The sequence below is a fragment of the Thermobia domestica genome, chromosome 1, assembly GCF_964235325.1.
Source record: "Thermobia domestica chromosome 1, izTheDome1.hap1.1, whole genome shotgun sequence".
NCBI classification, from domain to species: Eukaryota; Metazoa; Arthropoda; class Insecta; order Zygentoma; family Lepismatidae; genus Thermobia; species Thermobia domestica.
The window spans coordinates 52666049-52686213 of NC_137454.1; positions in this window are offsets into that span (position 1 = coordinate 52666049).

Sequence of the window (20165 nt, forward strand, 5' to 3'; positions counted from 1 at the left end):
TACAATTATATTTTAGAGAATTTCCTCATGACTCGAAGTAGGAAGTGTTTCTTGTTTAGTCTGCACATTGCTACATAACGTAAATTATATTACTTATTAAAAAGAATGTTTTTCTCCATACATAATTTTGAGGCGTTACGAGACTTCCTTAATTGTTCTAAAAATGTGAACGACCTAACAGCACCACATTTTGAATTGAGATTTTATTTCCATTGCAAATGTGAAAATTTACAAAATATTAATATCAAGATTTATAAAATATTATTTGCCCTTTACCAATTAGTTTCATTGAATTTACAATATATCTTGACAGAGGACGAAAACGGAACAGGTTCAAGAACTCCGTCAAATCTAATTTATAACATACATCATCAAACAACTCATAATTTTGTGCAAAATGTCGCAACATAAAAACACTAAAAAAGAGTAAATAAACAAAAGCCCCAACGAAATCAATCCAGAGCAATACATAAAATAAACTGAGCATTAGTCAATGAGAAAATAGGTAGCATCTATAAACATGACACACCAAAATACATATATTATATCTCATAACTAAACAAAATTCCAGGCCAATTTGTTCTAAACGAGAGGCGCAACAAAGAACAAAGCAACACATGTGCCCCATGAAACGTTACGATTTATCCTTTCAGATAAAATGATAGGGCTAATTTCTTCTGCTCAGAGTGTTGCAAATTTAATAAATTACTAAATAAATGTCTTTAATTGTCTTAAAACTTCGGATTTAGAATCTAACAAATTACTCTTCCTCCTCATAACTACGAAAATATAGAATGCATTTATAAAGTTAAAAAACAGAACTCGAATTGATTTTGAAGAAATTTTACTGAAAATTATGAAGGAAATGTTATGGCAAGAATTATCTCTGTAATGGACTTTAAGATGTATTTGGTGTACGCGTACCTGATTGTTGTATGGGTACAAAACTGTGCCTCTATCCTGCTATCGATATCAAATATGGAGCAATGATATCCAGCCCAGGACATTCCATATTTGGAATGAAAAAACGTAATATTCAGTTTGTCCAAACCTTCCTCCTCATTACACACCTCATTACATTAACCTCACATGCAGACAAGAAATCCGGCAGCAATTCTGACTTTTAAGCGAGAGGCGTGTGGGCGACATCAAACTAATAACACGGAAGACTGTTGACTCAGCAAATTATATCTTCCTCATTGAGCATCAAAACACTAACTTTTCAATCAATGTGAATCAAAAAATAGCTAATAAGCCGGAAGTTTTGGTAAGAAAGGGAATTGCTTTATGTGCCAGCGCTTATTAACAGAAAAAGAGAATGTCAGATCATACTCTCTAAGCCTCAAGACAACAACAGTTATGAAGTAAAAAAAAATAAATGAAAATATTTATTATCCAGATGTTTTGCCGAGAATCAAATCCTGGATTTAAAGGTGGGTTATGGAAAACTTGGATATTGCAATATTTACAAACAGTAGTGTATTTGAAATAAGAAAATGAAAAGAAATCTTTGAGTTTTACATCCTACGGTTATGCCGGCTAGGCTAAAGGAGACGGCATCTGAGTATAAAGATGTACAATATAATAATTTCACAGATGTAAGTGAGAAACCACGAATCGTATTTCATATGTTCCGGTTCCATACATAAATCGTGAGTTAAATGATATAAAGTTAAATGATATGATATATGTCACTACCATTGTTATGGGTAGTGACAAAAGAGTGAGTGAAATAGGACATAATAAAGAAACGAGGAAATGCCGATTCTTCGCTCATACAATAAACTTAAATGGTGCAGAGAAATGTACATTAATATCCTTGTCCTAGAATTTAGAGTGATAATCTACTAATGGGAATGTGTGATTAAAGTTGTATATAATAACGAACTTTGGCTATTCTGTAACACAACGTGGTACTCAATTCTAATGAGAATATATATTAAATATTGGTTAACGAAACAAAATATATTCAACTATTTTTTTAGAACGATTATTTCGAAAAAAAGTAGAACTGTAGAGTCCTTTGTTTCATCATAAAAGACGATCAAAAATAGTCTACATTTTTCCTTTTTAACCGACAGGTTCTTTCTCAATTCGATCCCACTACATATATATACATCAGTTCTAGGCATATTTACGCATAGCTTTAAATAGGAAAAACATTCCTTTCGATTGTCTTCTTGTTTGAAAGAGTGAGATTTTCCTTACTCTAGTAACAATTTAAGTAGAATCTTATATCATTAATTTCGTTACAAACGTGCAATTAATTCCATAAATGACCTCAACACGTTCAGTGTGAAAACTTTTATTAAGCGAATAAAATATGAATAGGTTCAGGGTAAACTGCAGTAAATCTGCCGAAAATTTAACTATTCTTCCCTTCGTTAAAATAACAAAATTTCACTGTCTTTCCATGTAAATTTCATGTGGATCTAACTATAACAATCGGAAAGAAATCCTTACAGCTTTAAATGGCTACCAATGAAAATGCCATATTTGTGTGAATGATAACCCATAGGCGTTACCATGTTTACTTCAGCGGTACAAATATTTTACATGGATCGACAAAAATGTACAAAAAATGATTAAAATCCTAAGTTAGTTAAAATTCGAATTTGAACATGTCACTGTACAGGTTGTCGCAGTGTGGCAAAAATTTTGAATTCGCACACCTTTGATAATTTGGAAAGTAAAAATCGTTTTCTTGATTGAACAAAAATGGACAAAAATTGGACAAACGCTGAGATACTTAAAATTGAAATTTGAATATGCAATACTTCTGTTAAATGGAATAGCCATCCGCCGTCTCTTGTTTATTGGAATGGAACTTTTTTTTTCAAGTATGTACAAAAATGGACACAATTAAGAAAAATTTTGAGTTACATAAAATTCAAATTTCATGATGTCACACTACGGGAGATCGAAGTTCCCGAAATATCGAAATGGAACTAGTTTTTTTTTAAATGATACATTTGTTTTCTTCAATTGACAAAAATGGTCAAAAATTGGACGAAATTAAAATGGTCAAGAATTGGACGCTAGTTAAAATTCGAATTTGAAGATAAAGCACAAGTGACCGAATGTCCCATATTTTGAAATTGTCTCTAATTTATTTCAATGTATTGGGTTGAGGAAAAAATACAAGAGTTGTTACAAATTATAAGGTAGTTAAAATTCGAATTTAAAGATTTTTTAATACAGAAGATTGAAGTTTCCGAAATTTTTAAAACAATCTCATACGTTTATTTGAATTACAGAAGATTGTCTTGGCAAAAGTGGATACAAATTGGTCAAAATTCTGAGCTACGTAAAATTCAAATTTTAAGATGTCGCAGTACAGTTGATCGAAGTGTTCGAAATTTTGAAAGGGCCCTCCTCGTCTACATGAATTGCACAAATCTTTTTTATGTGGGGACAAAAATGGACAAAAAATGGATAAAATTATGAGCGACTTAAAATATGAATTTTAAAATGTCGCACTACTGGTTATCCAAGTCTCTAATTTTGAAATATCCTTCGCTCGTTTATTTCCATGATACGGCATTTTCTCTTGTGTGGACAACAATGGACAGAAATTGGACACAATTCTTAGCCATTTAAAATTTGAATTTAAAGATAACGCACTAAAGGTGATCGAAGTGTCCCAAAGATTATTTTTTTTCTTGGGTGGGTAATGATGGACAGTAATTAGAAAAAAAAATCTGAGCTAATTCGAATTTGAAGATGTCGCACTACATGTGATCGAAGTATCCAAATTTTGAAATACAATTCTTTCCTTTATTTTAATGGTACATTTTTTCTTCCATGCACATAAATGAAAAAAAAAAATAATTAAATTCTGAACTAGTTAAAATCGAGTTTGAAGATCCTGCACTACATGAGATGGAAGTATCCCTTTTTTTAAATGTCGTTCCATCGAATTTTTGCATTATTCAGAAATTTTCCTTTGTGCACAAAATGGACAGAAAGTCGACAAAATTCTGAGTTACTTAGAATTCAAATTTTATCATGTTGCACTACAGGTTATCAAAGTGTCCAAAATTCTTATATTTCCTTTCCTCGCTTATCTCAATGGTAAAAAATGTTTCTTCAATAGACAAAGTGGACAGAAATTGGATAAAAGTATTAACAACTTAAAATTCGAAACTGAAGATGTCGCACTACAACAGACTACAACAGAGTATACTCATCTAGTAAGGAACTGTTCAAATATACAATTACTTTAGTGTGAATAGCATTTTCCATAGAGCAAGAATGGTAAAAATTATCGATCAGTGGCTTATTTCCATTGAGTCAGTGTGTCACGAATAGGTAAATTCTCTCCATTAATTTTCTGTTCAAATCAGAACTGGTTCCCATTAAACTATTTCCGGTTTCAACAGATCTATTGCCGTACACCAGAAAGGGCAATAGATACCGACAAACGGTTTTCTGCAACCTACATAGTACCTCAAGATTATATATAAATAACACAAAGCTGCAAAATTGAACTTGTCTGCTAATTCTGCGGATTCTCCATTTGCTGATTCTTATTGTTTTCGACATGCTGAAACAGAAGATGATATCCATTGTCCTGTGTCACGTCAGATTAGCAGCCAGTTTTCTTAAAAATCGGATATATTTCGTGTTTTGTGTAAGTTTTTACTTAGGGACGTATTGCCCCGCTCCCGATTATCGTAGAGACGTAAGTTACACTTTATTTTAATTGTATGAAAGTGCTCATTTAGAAAATGCAAGAACACTTGCAGTCAAAGAAGCCAGGAAGGTATTATAGACTGAAACCTGGGAGAAAGTGTTATTTTGTTTTAAAAAGTCAATTATTGTGAGTTAGCAACTCTGCGGGGTAAAAATTTAATTTATACTCGAAAAATAACTTCTAAATGCAGGTAACACAATCTGCAAATTTGGTAAAGCTTGGATAAAACTGCAGTGGAAAAAGTACATTTTGAACCTATTTCCTAACAAAATTCTTCAATGCTCATCCTAATTAATTTAAAAACTTCCTATTCCCTCCATAATTGCAGCAGAGAAATAAATTCTGTATCGACTTATTTCTCTAACACCATGATTCCCTAGAATATCACTATTATTCCGGTACAAATACCAAATGGGAAATGAGGCACTGAGAAGATACAAAGATGTCCCTTTCTTGAAAAAATATTATTTTTGGTTGTAACCCTGCGCTTTATTTGCATGTGACCAGATATCGCCCAAATCATTTTACGAATCATCAAATACAGACAAAATTATTTCAATACCTATTGTAGATCGAGCGAAAAGACTACATTAATAACTACAAAATATTTTTGAATTTGGAATAAAGCTTAATTGTCATAGATGTTCATGGAAGCGCTTTTTGAGCCTACAATTAAAGATAAAGCTAAGGTCAGGTGAATTAAGTTTGTAGGACTTTTTGCCTTCTGGACTTCTCCTGGTGCATTTCTGTTTTATTATGTTACCGGAATATCCTTAGCAATCATGTAATAAAAGTCCTACATCATGTTAACACTCCATTTGCCTTGATATTCTCTTTTTATCACCCTGAAGGCCTGACGGAACTGCTCCCATTGACCTTCTCTTACCAACATTTTAGGTAAGTAGTCACCATGAGAATACAAAAAATGGATCTTTATGCTCACGGAACATTTAAGAGGTTTAAACGGTGCCAACGTATTTTGGACAAATCCCATCTACTTTCGCACTTTCAGATTCCCAGATAACTTTTCCACTTCTACGAAAGCAATCCAAACTCGTCTTTCGTGTCATTCATACTTTCAACTAAACCAGGGTCCGCGACAAGATTCCTTGTATCACGCCCAATCAAAATCCTTTCCTTCACTTTTCCATTTGATAAACCTGGAAACTTGGTGCACAGGTATTTGAAACATTTACCAAATTTATGAACTTCGAGAATTGCTTTACAAGACCGAACTTGACATGGAACGGTGGTAGCAGTACTTTATTGGCAGGAACAACATTTGTTTGTCCATGTTTGGGAGAATCTCTTTATGGCCACTGTTTGTCGGTACAATGACATTCTTTGTCACGACTGGGTCATAAGCAAAGGAAACATGCACATTTAGTATAACCCGCTTATTGTCCCAATAATATAGAGCACACTTTAAAGTGACCGCATTCCAACCACCCGTGTTCTTCATACTTGATTTTATCTACCACTAATTTCAGACTCTCATAGCGTTTCTTTCACGTAAGTGGAATAGCCAATTGCAATAAATGCATATGTATTTTCATTATGCATGAAGACAGCTTTTAGACTTTTTAAATTTAATCGTTGAACCTCAAATCAGAGACATTGTATTGTATTTGATACTGTCCATCAAACCACAGATATCACTAAAATATACAGAGCTTGCTCTTCAGCAGAATCTGGAGGTGTTTTCCAAGAGACCGGTAACAAAAAGAACGCTGCACCTGGCACAAGTAGGTCTTTGATTTGAATTGAGATACTAGTAACTGGTCAGAATTTCAGGCAGTGCAAGATTTTTTCAAAATTGATGTTTTAGATTTGGCAACACTGTTATTATTTTCTCCTTTTTGTAAGGATATATGACAGGGCGGAATGAGATATATTTGTTGGAATCTGTATTCTATAATAGGGTGAGCGAAACATACTTTCTTTTTGCAATTTCGATTGCAGGTTTGCGGATAAGTTGCTTCGTGTTAGTGGTAGTCAACACACAAAATTTGCGTATTATTTGGTAAACCCCTTCCTTTGACTCATCGGACTTGAAATAGTTGCCTCGTGTTATTGGTAGTCTACACAGAAAATTTAGATTTTTTTTGGACAACCCCTTCCTTTGCCTCATGTGACTTGAATATTTTATGGTTGCAGCTATCCAACCCTACGACAGCACGAAGAAAATTTTGCTGCACAGCTATAATTTTTTTTTCACACTGAATCACTTTGAGACTGATCCTTTAACCAAACAAAAATTCTCTACCCATTACGTTCGGTGCACATGTGTTAAAGTTCTTATTGAAATACTTCAAAGGGATAAATATGGAAACATTTCTAAATACGAACATCTTCAAAATAACAGAATATACTAACTAACTAACTCTATGGCCTATGAAACCCGAAGGTTAATTGTTGCGTACACGAATGCTCTCCACTGACTTCTATCCTTAGCCAATTGGATAGAGTTTCTACTTTGTACTCCTATCTCTGCGAGATGCATCTTTATATTGTCCTCCCATCTGCGCCTAGGTCCACCTAATGGTCTTTTTCCGATTGCTCTTCCAATCAACACATTGAAATCATTTCTAGTTTCTTCCATTCTAACTACATGACCTGCCCACCTAAGGCTCCTAGACTTGACGACCCTAACAATGTTGGGTAAACCGTATAAATTATGTAGTACCTTGTTGTGAAGTTTCAGCCATTCCCCAATTCAAGTACCTCTTCGGTCCGAATATTCGTCTCAGGACATTGTACTCAAGTACTTTCAGTCTATGATCTTCCCTCAGAGTATGCGACAACCTTTCGCAACCATATAGAACAACTGGCATAATTATCGCTTTATATATTTTAAGCTTCAAATTCCTACACAGAATTCGCGTCGACAAGAGATTTTGAACCAAATGGTAATATGAATTCCCTGCTCTTAATTGACATTTAATTTCTTCGTGAATATGATTTTCGTTTGATAATATTGATCCTAAATATTTGAAAGTATCCCCTTTATCAAAAGGATTATATAATATTTGACCGCATCTATAATTTGCCGTATTATGGTCCCGACGCACTTCCATGTATTTACTTTTCTTTGAATTTACTCTTAAACCCATGTCCCTGCAAGCGTCTAATGAGATCTGAGTATTTCTTTCCATTGTTCTCCTATCATCATCTATTAAATTTACGTCATCAGCATATGCCATAACCTGGTGAATACCGTTCAACTCTAGGCCCTGGTTGTTTTTTATTTTCCTTACAGCGTATTCCAGCACAACATTAAATAATAATTGCGACAACATATCTCCTTGTTTCAGGTCATTTTCGACGTGAAAGCTCGTGGACAAAAATTTTCCTACCCTGACTTTACTTTGGGATTCATTTAAACATATCTTGATTACTCTAATTAGCTTACTCAGTATTCCAAGTTCCGTAAGAACGTTGTATAATATTTCTCTCATAACCGATCGTCAAAGAAATCTTTCTATCTATTTATGATGCTATTAGTATCAGTGAGAACTGGTACGTCAGCTTTCTTTAATATATAAGCACGAGGTTGATAGCCTTTCTTATTCGCTGATCCCCTTATACATGAGCAAAACCTTTTTGTTTTCACTATCATCTTCAAGTTAGTTAAGTTTTGTTTTAAAAAAATAGTTTTTCTTTGTTATAAAAGTTTTGGATGTTTTCGGCCTGATACATGCGAAATAGTTTGTAGTTATTTCATTCTAATTTTGTAGCAAGCGTCATTTTGCATTTTTACTCTTCTCTTATAGTTTTATCCATTCCTTTTCGCGCCGTGGTTTCTTCCTACGTATTTCCGTGTGTCAAAATGTTTCTTTTCCTAAACTTTTAATTCTATTTCTAATTTCAACTCAGGAATCCTGAACACTAGTGCACTCCGAATCTTCTGAAACAGAAATTCTATTCGAAACTTCATTCTGGTATTTCTTTCTTACCTGACTCTGTTTTAACTTCTTTAAATTAAACCTCTTCATTTTCGAAAATTGAATATTACCTTTATTCACCGATAATCTCTCACGTATTATCGGTGCTACCAGGTAGTGATCAGTGTCACAATCATTCCCCCTAAACGGTCGGACATCAATTATGCTAGATTTTCTTTCATTGGCTAACACGTGATAAAATTGATTATGTGTTTTTTCCGTCTGGTGATGTCCAAGTGTATTTATGAACGTCGCGATGTGGGAATTTTATATTATCCAAGGTTAAGTTTTTGGATGTTGCAAAGTTTACTAGTCTAAGACGGTTGTCATTACTTTCCTTGTGTAGACTTTCATTGCCTATAATCGGTTTGAAAATATCCTCTCGTCCTATCTTCGCATTGAAATCCCCTAATATAATTTTCATATGTGTCTTTTTTATGTCATCCTTATTTTCAGTTGGGGCATGTACATTTAAAACAATAATATCACACCACTGTCCTTAAGAATAATACATGAGGTCTGTCAGTGACAAATTCAATACGTTTAATTGCTGGCAATAATCGTTTGTGAACGTAAACCCTAAATGGTGATTTGTTTATTCTTCCCCGTAAAAAACCGTAACTTTTCTGGAATTCTGAGATCCATATCCTTTCCACCTAACTCCTGAAATCCTTTTAGGTCCATCCTGAATTTCTCTAACTCGTTCGTTACGGATTGTAATGCCCTGCCGTGTAAAGACTTCAAATATTAAATATTCCAAATCTCATGTCCATTTTCTTTTGCTGATATCGTGCCATGTTATCAGTTCTTGTCTGAAGATTTTGTGAATGTTGCTGATTTAGTGCTTTTTTTTACAGGATGAGGTAGTAAGGCATTTCCCAAACCCTCAAGCTGGAGGACCACTCCTAGTGGTCTGTCCGCGACTGCTTGTTCAGTATGTTCGCAGCTAACCTCTATATCTAGAGGTCTCCCCCTCGATCCTTAACCTGAGGACGAGTCATGCCATGAACAGAAATTGTTTCGACAGTTATTAGAATATAATCAACAAAAGAAAAATTATAAACAAGAAGTCTGAGGTAATGTTCTTTATGACAGATAGCTGGAGTGATCGTCGCCAACACCATCTGAGACATTTTAAACTAACCATCCTTCTCTGTACTACATTAGTTACGCATTTTAATACAATTCCAACATTCATACATTTCCTTCGTTTAAATTATTACGTAATTAAATTTACGTAATTTCGTGGCCTTTAATACTGCATCTATCCTTGGGTTACAACAGGATTGTCTTGTGTTCCAAAGAAAGTTGAATTTTTACTCTTGTGGGTAAAAAGAAGGATATGCAGAAACGAACAATATAATTGATTTGTATTTATACTAAAAGTTTAAATCTTTTTAACATGTTTAAAAATTAGTAAATGATGCTAGTTTTCTGCAAATTCGTTATTGACTGTGATATTATTACTTGATTCTCACCCCTTTAGTTTGATCTATCAGGTACAGTTTATGATCAAGATAAGAAAGGTATAACGTACAAAAAGTAAATGTAGGCAACAATTAAGTACCTTCTTTATACTTGCTCGAAAATAGCAGAGAAAAGCCAATGTTTGACAGCCACTATTTAACGTGTAATAAATAATACTGTAAAATAATCTACTGTGAATATGACATGAAATATATGTTAAAGTGATCATGATGTAAAAACTCCAAAAGAAATTATTCTCAAATACTGTAACATAGTGTATCATCGAGGGCTTAGTTATAAGTAGGTCAGTTTCTTATCTGAGAAAATAGTGAAACATTGTTTGGACACAATATGCCAAAGATTGTCTCTTAATCCTCCTCTGGGCTTGGGGTCATTATGATCCCAACGAACACGTATTTCTTGAATATTTGTTGTAAGATATTTTGGGTAACTTATTATTTTAGTGTTCCTGGAACTACTGTAGTTTTTATATAGTATAACCATTACATTTTAATTATTATAACTAACGTTGTTAAATAAAAAGATAAAACATCCGACTTTTGGGTCATATTGACCCCAAAATATCTAATATTATATTTGTTGTATTATTGATCATTATATTATTATTATTATTATTATTATTATTATTATTATTAAGCTACCTCAGGACACTAGATTAACTTTCATTCAATCTTTCATGTTACCGGGTTCTAATGAGAAACAAAATAATTGGGATAGAGTAGTCCCAAAGGACGAACAGTGTATAGATTGGAAGTAACATAGGAGAGGTAAATAAATTTACAGGAAATATCAGACAAATAATAATGCATCTTTGGTAAAAGACATACGGAATATATTTCTTAGGAAAACTAATATAAACGTGTTTTCCAAACATATAATTTCAAACATAAAGTTGCACCTACATATAAAATACTTGCATTGATTAATTCGAATCGTTTCATTAAAGTATATATTTTTTAGTGCTTTTCGTTCCTTTTTTGATTACGGTTACCCAATATGCATTGGTACTACTCGTTACAATTTACATTTTACACGCAACTATTAAGAATATGGAATATAATGATTCTGACATTGAAATTTTTGTCTCTGATATAAATCATTCTCGTCTGTTATGTAATACAGGATATACCGAAAACTCATATTTTCGTTAAGTCTAAGGAAAACTAATGTATAACTAGCTGGTTTGGTAGAACTTTGAAATTTAATAATTTCAAGTTTCTTTGAAATGTGGTACATAAAATTGTTAGTTCATTTCATAATACCTTGTTATAATTTCCAAACATTACCCATCCAAAGGAATTCATAGAGATTACACATTGACATATATAAGTTGTAGTTGCGTCAATAAAACCATAACTTTTAAGCACAGTATAATACATTCCTTAAGTAACATGGTAGCAAAAATCATAAATGCTTGTAGTTAGGTGTAATATATTTAAATTCAAGTGCTACGACTTATTATTATTTTGCATGTAATTCTGATGAAGGTATAGTAAAATAACTCCACGATACTCATAAGGCTAATACCAAAGAATAATCCATTCAGTCCAGCTAAAGCAACTAGTAGAGAAGAGAGAAAAATATTTTCGTTAGTAGTAATAATAATCTAGAACAAGAGTCACAAAGTTCATTCCTTCAGTAAAATGTAATGAAAGAGTTTCAGTCATAATATACATAGTTTAATATTAGAACTAACAATGTTTCCAAATTAATAGGTATGTTTAATTATATTATAACATTAACATAAGGCAGCTTTTGTAAATCTCGTATCATACTTATGTTCAACGAATTAAAACTTTCTTTAATTTTCTTAAACAGATCATGTATGTTATTATTTTATAATACAGCTTGAAATTGTTCGTACAACAAATCATTATATGCATCATCAATATAGGTACTGTGCCATCTTTGGTTCTTCACCTTCGGAACTGAGAAACGTTCGTGCTCCACAGTCTTCAGGTAATATTTTAATATTAGCGTACGTTTTTTCTTTGTTTTGGTGCTTCCATCAATTGAAGTATTGATATTTTCCATCAACTTTGCAGCACAAATGAGTTCCAAAAGGATCAATATTCTCCTACTTCTATCTGCGATTCCATTTTAAGCATGTTTTATGATAGTGTTAGAAAAGATATCCACAATCAACTCATTTCTTTGAAGCCGATATATAAATATGGCTGTCTACTCTATAGTACTTCGTTAGTATGACCTAATGCAGTCATCGGCTCCAAGAAAATGTAATTTGAAAAGTAGAGTCAAACCTCCAGGCCTACATCATCGATCTGAAATAATTTGCTCAGTAATTTTCTACACCACCCGAGACGTTTCATTCAAATGTATGCACAAACAGATGCGCATTGCTCTACTATTTAGCTGCAATTTGAATTTCATATAAGAGTTTCACTGTTTCTAAAGTTTTATTCATAAAACGTATTAATTTCTAGTTTTCAGTCCTTTTTTTATTTTTACATAGTTCGAGGTTAAAAACATATACCTTATTGATTATGTAAATTGCTAAACTGGAAATGAATTACTTAATCATGGTAAACTCAAACAGCTTCTACACTTTTGCGTGGCGAGTAACTTTTTCATGTTGGTAGAGGATGGTGAACTAAACCCTTATTAGCATGAAAAAGCAAAAAGTGACATGAGAAAAACATATATTTAAGTCGACAATCTAAAAAGGGTAACAAAAGCAAACGTTCTACCTATCAGTGGTAAATGTCCTACCATGTATCACTAACAAAGTGTATACACGTGACGATACTGATAGAAGTTTCTAGAACTGTGATCGAAAAATTCATGGCAAGCAACGCATTGTGAGCACCATTGGGTAAAAGAGATCTTGTTATCAAAATCACAAACATCGTTCTATATATAAGCTATTGTTGGTGTACAAAATTGCGTTTGATGGTTTTAATGAATCTGATATAAATTGAACTTGCGAAAGACATTCAATTGTAACAAAATACCAAATAGGAAGAACGGCAATCCATCTAGTTACCTTTAACGTTCTAGCATTTAGAGCACTCTTAGTTGTCTTTTTCACCAGAAATATGAGTATATGTCAAATTGTATTTATTTCTTATGAGTTTTCAATAGTGTATCATCAAAAGTGTGCACAAAAGCACCACTAAAATTCATTGCCTACAAAAGAAGTATTAAACCTATTCTATGTAGTATAATAAAACTCTTCCCTTGTTAAAGGCTACAGCACTATCATTAGAACGCTAAACTGTACAAATCATATTATCGTATCTATCGTAAAACTAATTAGATTGTGTCACTTTTATTTGTAGTCCATATGTAGCTGTTTTACTTACCAAAAATATCTAACGGTCCATGCAAAACTTTTAAATGAGTTACTTCACGTAAAGCAATTATTCGTATATTGAATTCTTTCGTTTCCGGCGTAAGGAACCTATAACGAAATTCGAGTTGAAATGTAGTCAACTACACAAATATAGTAATTACAAACGCAACAAAATATTTTCGTACATAACTTACGAATTAGAATTTGCATCAAAAATCCAAATTATTTAATTATTATATTTCTAGTGAATATTTAATAAAATTTCCAAGTTCATAATTACCTAGCACAATGCTGATTCTTAGAATTTCAAATCATGCGAGACTTCTACCGTAAGTAAAAACGATGTTCCCGCATACAGTGAACTTTTTTTCATTTTAGTAGTACGTACATAAAAGTTGGTTACATACACAGATATACCATATTTAATAAACGAATATTTTCTGACATTATATATCTTCCATGTGATATTTATGTATCAAGGTAAAAACTAGTAGCTTATATTCACTATTCTGTCAAATTTTCCAAGCATGCAACTGTTAATTTCACTTATCGTGTAATGATATGTTAAGTCAATTCAACTAATACCATATTAAGAAGTGGCACCTGAACATGATCCTTGATTAAAATTCATACCAAAATCCAACACCGATTTAGGTCTGCAGGTTGCAATTTCATTTAATCAGGTCTTGATCGTCGCTTTATTTAACCGTGAATAAAGTAGCATATTACAAACGTTGCATAAGTATTGTCGTAAGACATATCACGAATTTTATTTGGTAGAAATTTTTCATCACGTTTTTATTTGCTCTTTACAACTATCAAAATTAATGCTCGAGATGACAAGGATAAAGGAAACTAAAGTTCATTCAACGAACCTTCTGATCCTGATGTAAACATTGCAGAATTGTATTACTCCGCCAGTCACCAGATGATTCGCTATCGGTCAGCGCTTCTTTCGAGAAGCACGTGCTTGTACCCTGTCGATGTTTTACTTATTCCCAGCATGTGACCATATTGTTAACTGTGATTCGCACTAAAGTTGGGTCAAAACCACTTTCAATGCATGTGCATTCTCTTTTATTGCATTAATTCAATTTAGTTCTTAGATAAAGTGTTGTCTAATTGTAAGGAATTCTGGTAATGAGCTTTATAAGCAAGGACTATTTTCTTTTGCCGCATGGGTGTTCTAAGGCTCTCTAACCAATAAAATCAAACAATCACCACGTGTATTTGTTTACATGAGGTACTGAACATTCCTTGATGAACTTTAAAAGTGTGTTATTAAAGCAAAACATACCGTAAAAGTAATAAGACTGGTGTAAATGATTGAAAATTGTAGAATAAATTCATCAAACATGTTATGTAAGTTATTCACATTCACATTTCAAAAGTGAATCAAGTTTTCCATTTCAGTTTTCCACATAAATAAAGCGTAATTTTAATTATTAGTTTGTCGCAAACTTTTCTCAGTAATTTGGGTACCTGTTCATACGTTCGGTGAGGAAGCAAGTCCGTGCCAGAAAGAAACACACATACATTATCATAGACAAGGACGGAGCATTACTAATAGAAGAGAAGAACTCTACAAATGAAATAAAGTAAACGAAGATGAGGTAGAGGAAGAAGAAATTCTTAATGAAGGTGAATTAGAATCATCTAATTTATAGTGTGGATTTGACAATGCTTTGGAGAAAATGCAGCATTTTAAAACCACAGGAACAGACCAAATGTCAACAAAAGTGATTAAGGACCTAGAAATAGCAACAAAGTACAAACTATTTAATCTTATTAATAAAATGCACATATTGGGAAAAAATACCGAGAGAGTTCGGGAAAGGCATATGGATCCCTATAGCAAACCGAAAGCCACCGGAAAGTGCCAAGAACGTTAAGTTTGCTTTCTCATGCATCGAATATACAGTTCGAAATTATAGCACTACGAATAGAAGTCAAAATCGAAGATTGGCTATTGGAGGACCAGTTCGTATTCAGAAGAAAGAGGGGTAATAACGTAAGCAAACACAGAGTCTATATTTGATCATGGAATAGCATATCAGAATAAACAAACCAAATGTGATAGCATTTGTAGATATACAAAAAAGCTTTTCACAAGGTAGACTGAAATTTCATTTTCGGAACGTTTGAGAAGGTGAAAGTGGATTACAGAGAAAAAAGAATAATCTACCAACTTTTCAAAAACCCGACAAGTGTTATAGGAAAATATCAGAACGGGGCAAGAGTAAGTTAAAGAGTAAGGCAAGGATGGCAAGGATCTCACATCTCTTGTTCAACGTATATATACAAGAAGGTATAAAGCACTTCTTTGAAAAAAGTAAATGACCAAATTTTCAGTACGGTAAAATTTACTGATGGCATAGCAGTGATAGCTGATAACTATACGGATTTGCGGGAAGCACTTACCTACGTAAATCACCAACTGAAAAAAATACAAAACAATGATAAATAAGAATAACATCAAAGTTACTAAGTGCACAAAATCATTACATGAAGGGTCAAACGAATGGTTAGTTGGAGAAAAACTCAAAGACCTTAAGAAGTTTGCCTTCTTAGGACGCGAAAAAGGCATGAAAACTGAAGAAGTTCCACATTAACGCAGGCTAAACAATCATTCAATAGGAAAAGAAGACCGCTAACATCAAGAAATATGTTGTTGGACATTCGTAAATGATTTATTAAGACCCTGGTATGGAGTATGGAGCTTTACGGATCATAGTCGTATACATTGAGAACAACTTAAATATCGTAACTGGGAGCATTTGAAATGCGGTTTTGTCGCAAAATACTGCTATTCCCGTGGGCCTAAAGGAAAGTGAATGAAGACGTACTAAAGGAAGCTAACGAAGGACGACATATCATGAAGATAATAGGAAAAAAGAGGAAACAGCTTGCTTCACCATCTCATTCGGCAGCCTGGTTCACTGCTCTGATAGACGCAAATGTAGAAAGAATACAAGGAACAAGAGGACCAAGAATAGAACATCTAGATGCAGTTACAAAGAAACACTTTGTCAAAATACAAAACAGCTCACCCAAGGAAGGGGAAAAATTTAAACTGTCTATGATGCCCTAAAACGTATGGCTGAGGTTAACGGAGGTCTGGTCGTTAGACACCGGTTACATCAGAATGTTTATTACACTGTTAGTCATTTTCTTTTCTGTTTTATACAGTTCGACACTGCATTCCATAAATGCATTCGTGAATCACAAGACCACCTGTTCAATTATAAACATATCATTGAATTATTTCTCAATTCATTGATTTTCTTCCCACTTCCCAATCACACATCTCTTTCCTTTCTCCAACCCTCCTATTACATCCCAATATGTTTTACTTCTTCCTTTTAACGTTGTTTTCTACTGTATTGTTCTCTCATTTCCCTCTTTATTCTATCATAATACAACTCTATAAAATATTCTGTATATTACTGTCGCTTCTGCTATCATCTCATACTGTTTTCGTTCTTTTCGTCAGGAACGACTTAAACACTTTTGTCTCGTTACCTACGCCTTGAATTCCGAATATACTTCAACTTTCTTTAGTGCCTTTTTTTCTTTCCTATATCTTTCCTCTTACAACTAATATTCTCTTGTACATTCGTTTCTTATTAGTAATCGAAATATGTTATGCCTAGCCCTATCGTCGTCACTATTTATATTTTTTATTCTTATTTGCATGTTTCATCTAAAGTTTCGTTAAGTCCGTATGTCTAAGACATTTCTTTCACGCAAGTTTACAACCGCACACAATTATTTTGCCTATCACCTTCAGTGTTGTATTAGGTATTCAGTTTTGTGGCTAGTTACAGGAACAACATACTCACCAAAATCGATCCCAGCTCGCGCCGTGTGGATTTTGTGCAGGACAAACGCCATATTCGTGTGTTTTCTCGGGGTTCTTCCGTTTCCTCCCACTTTCTTCATTCCACCATTTCACTCGTTTCTCATTACCACCGTCTCCTTCAGCCTAACCGGCATAATCGTTTCACGTTAAACTTAAAGATTTCATTTATTTTTTTTTCTACCAATAATAACTTATTTGTGTTAAAGGGTTGTTCATACATACATTATCATACACTAAAATAATATTGCTGACTGATTTTTCAAAATATAAAAATTAAGTTGTTTACGTTTTCATAATATATGCGAAATGTGACAGCTAGATACTTATTAAAATTGACACCCTGGCAAATTGTGGATCGCTATTCATTGCAAGGAATGTCACTCGGGGCGAAAATGACTTGTTTACAGGATACTTATAATACATATGCCAGGAATTAACCATTTGAGGCTGTGCCGAGTTATATCCCAAATGCACCGTGAAAACGTACAAGATTGGAAATGTGTGCATGGTAAGAAATGGACCCATATTCATGTTTCCAAGAAGTAGTCATTATTGATGTTGAATTTATTTTCAATTTAGAATATATTTAGGTTAATGTCTTTCGATAAAGTTGAAAGTGAAAGAAAGAAATCAATATATGTGAAAATTTACGAAGCCAAGATGGAAACAAACGACAAAGAGGTTTGCCATTTCTTCGTATCCTTGGCCGTTCACTCTTCTTGTCAACTTGACTCAGATCTCGCAAAGAATCAAACGTTAGTTAAATGCATCTGATTTAGAGAACATTTCCTTAATGTGTTGAAAACATAAATAAATTAATGGCAAAAATGATACTGTATGCTCGCCAAGAATACGCCGAAGATGATTCATTTGTTAGAATATGAATTCGTAAGGGAGCAATAGTTTTCTTCAAATGTTGATAATTGTATAGAATTTTGCTGCTGTAATATTCCTACAAATAAATAATGTGAGTATTTTTTGCAGCACAACTACATCAACTGTATATGGATGGTGAACATCTCTGAGGACTTTACTCCATCCATAGAGTACAATTAAAATGTATAAAATATAATTCTTCATTTGACAGTAAGGGTTCGAATTCTATTTGGAAATGTGTTACATGTAATATAGAGATTACGATACTAGATTGGAAACATGAAGGGTATGACGAAACGTTAAGTAACGGAATGCAATTTATGTTTAATCAACTTAGTTTGTACGTACTTGAATTGTCGATCCAACGCAGTGATTTCTAAATTGTTACAATTGGGCATGCAATTACATTTTGTCTTGATATCAGAATTGTCCATAATAACACCTGTAAACAATGTATTGATCACACAATATAAAATAATTGGGTACACAGCAAAAAATGAGGTGTTCAAAGAACACTAAATTATTACCACTTTAGCGTGTTACTTGTGTGCCAACTCAACACCAAGATTTTTTATGTCCGTCGTCCCGTTTAAAGGGTCCGGGTAAGTGCTTCATGTATAGAAAAGTTGATTGCACTTTAATGTGGTTGGTCTAAGAGTTGTACATATTTAATATGTACTCATTTATTGAGTACACGTACAAACAGAGAGGTGATTGAAGGGTGAAAAATAACATATAATAAGGATCAAACATAATATGATGGGGGGAACACCAAGACATCGCCTTCAGAGCATATCAAGAATACGTCGTAGCTAGCTGTGAGTATTTGCATCGTCTTTTCTTTTTGGTATAAGTAAAGCTTTGAGAAATACATTTCGCATGTATGGTATAACACTCTAAGTTTTCTCAAAGCACAGATAGCAGTGCTTCCATCTATTTCCTTTATTTGTTATTCTTGTGTCTTAGCACATATAAAGAGAAGATGGCAGAACTGTTGCTTATACAAATGTTGTCAGACGACTCACAGGTTTACAACAATATTATTGTGATCGATAACAGGAAACATAGAACATTATTCGTTACTTGGCACAAGCGCCAAATATATTTCACAAAGCTTTGCTCATATTAAAACCAATGATATATACCAATGCAAAATCTCTCAGGTAGTAACGAGATATTTCTAATATGCTCAGAAGACGATGTGCTTGATGCTGAATTAACAAACAAGTAACACGCTAATGTGTTAGTCATTTTGTGTTGTTTCAACACCTTATTTTTTACAGTGTAAAATTAATGCTTATGTTATAATATAAATAAAATTAGTAGTTTATAAGAAACCCTATCAATTTTTATATACATTATAATGCACTTAACGAGAATATTAAAAGTAAAATAAAGTGGTGAGGGTGTTTTAAGTTGATGACATATATTAACGCGACCTTGTTGATAACGTAAAAGTCACAGTAATAGACGTAACAGCGAAGTTTGTGGAAAGATATTTCGGTTTGTCATAGCGAGTAAACATAAAAGAAACGAGAATTATTTTATAGGTACATAAATACTCACGAGTTGCTGTGTTCAATCATTTCTAAACTATTACATGAACAGAGAAATCTGAAATAAATAACAAGACGGATGACTGGCAAATCTTTTTAAAGAGGTGAGGCGTATCAGACTGTAGACACAAGACAAGTGCAAACTGTGAGACCGTTAACAAAATAATTAAACATAACTTAATATGGATCAAAGTAAGGCATTTGTGAATATTTACGTCACTATACATACTTGTAGATCCGGTACACATTGACCTAATTTTCCAAGCAATAACTGATTTCTTAATTGCTAAGTCGCTTTGGTTGTATATACTAATCGTTCCGCCCAACTCCTTTTTGTAACTCATCATAACTGCAACCTTTATGATCTTATAACCCGAATATATTTCTCAATATAGATCACACATAGATCTTAAACTGCTCTCAAAGCTGC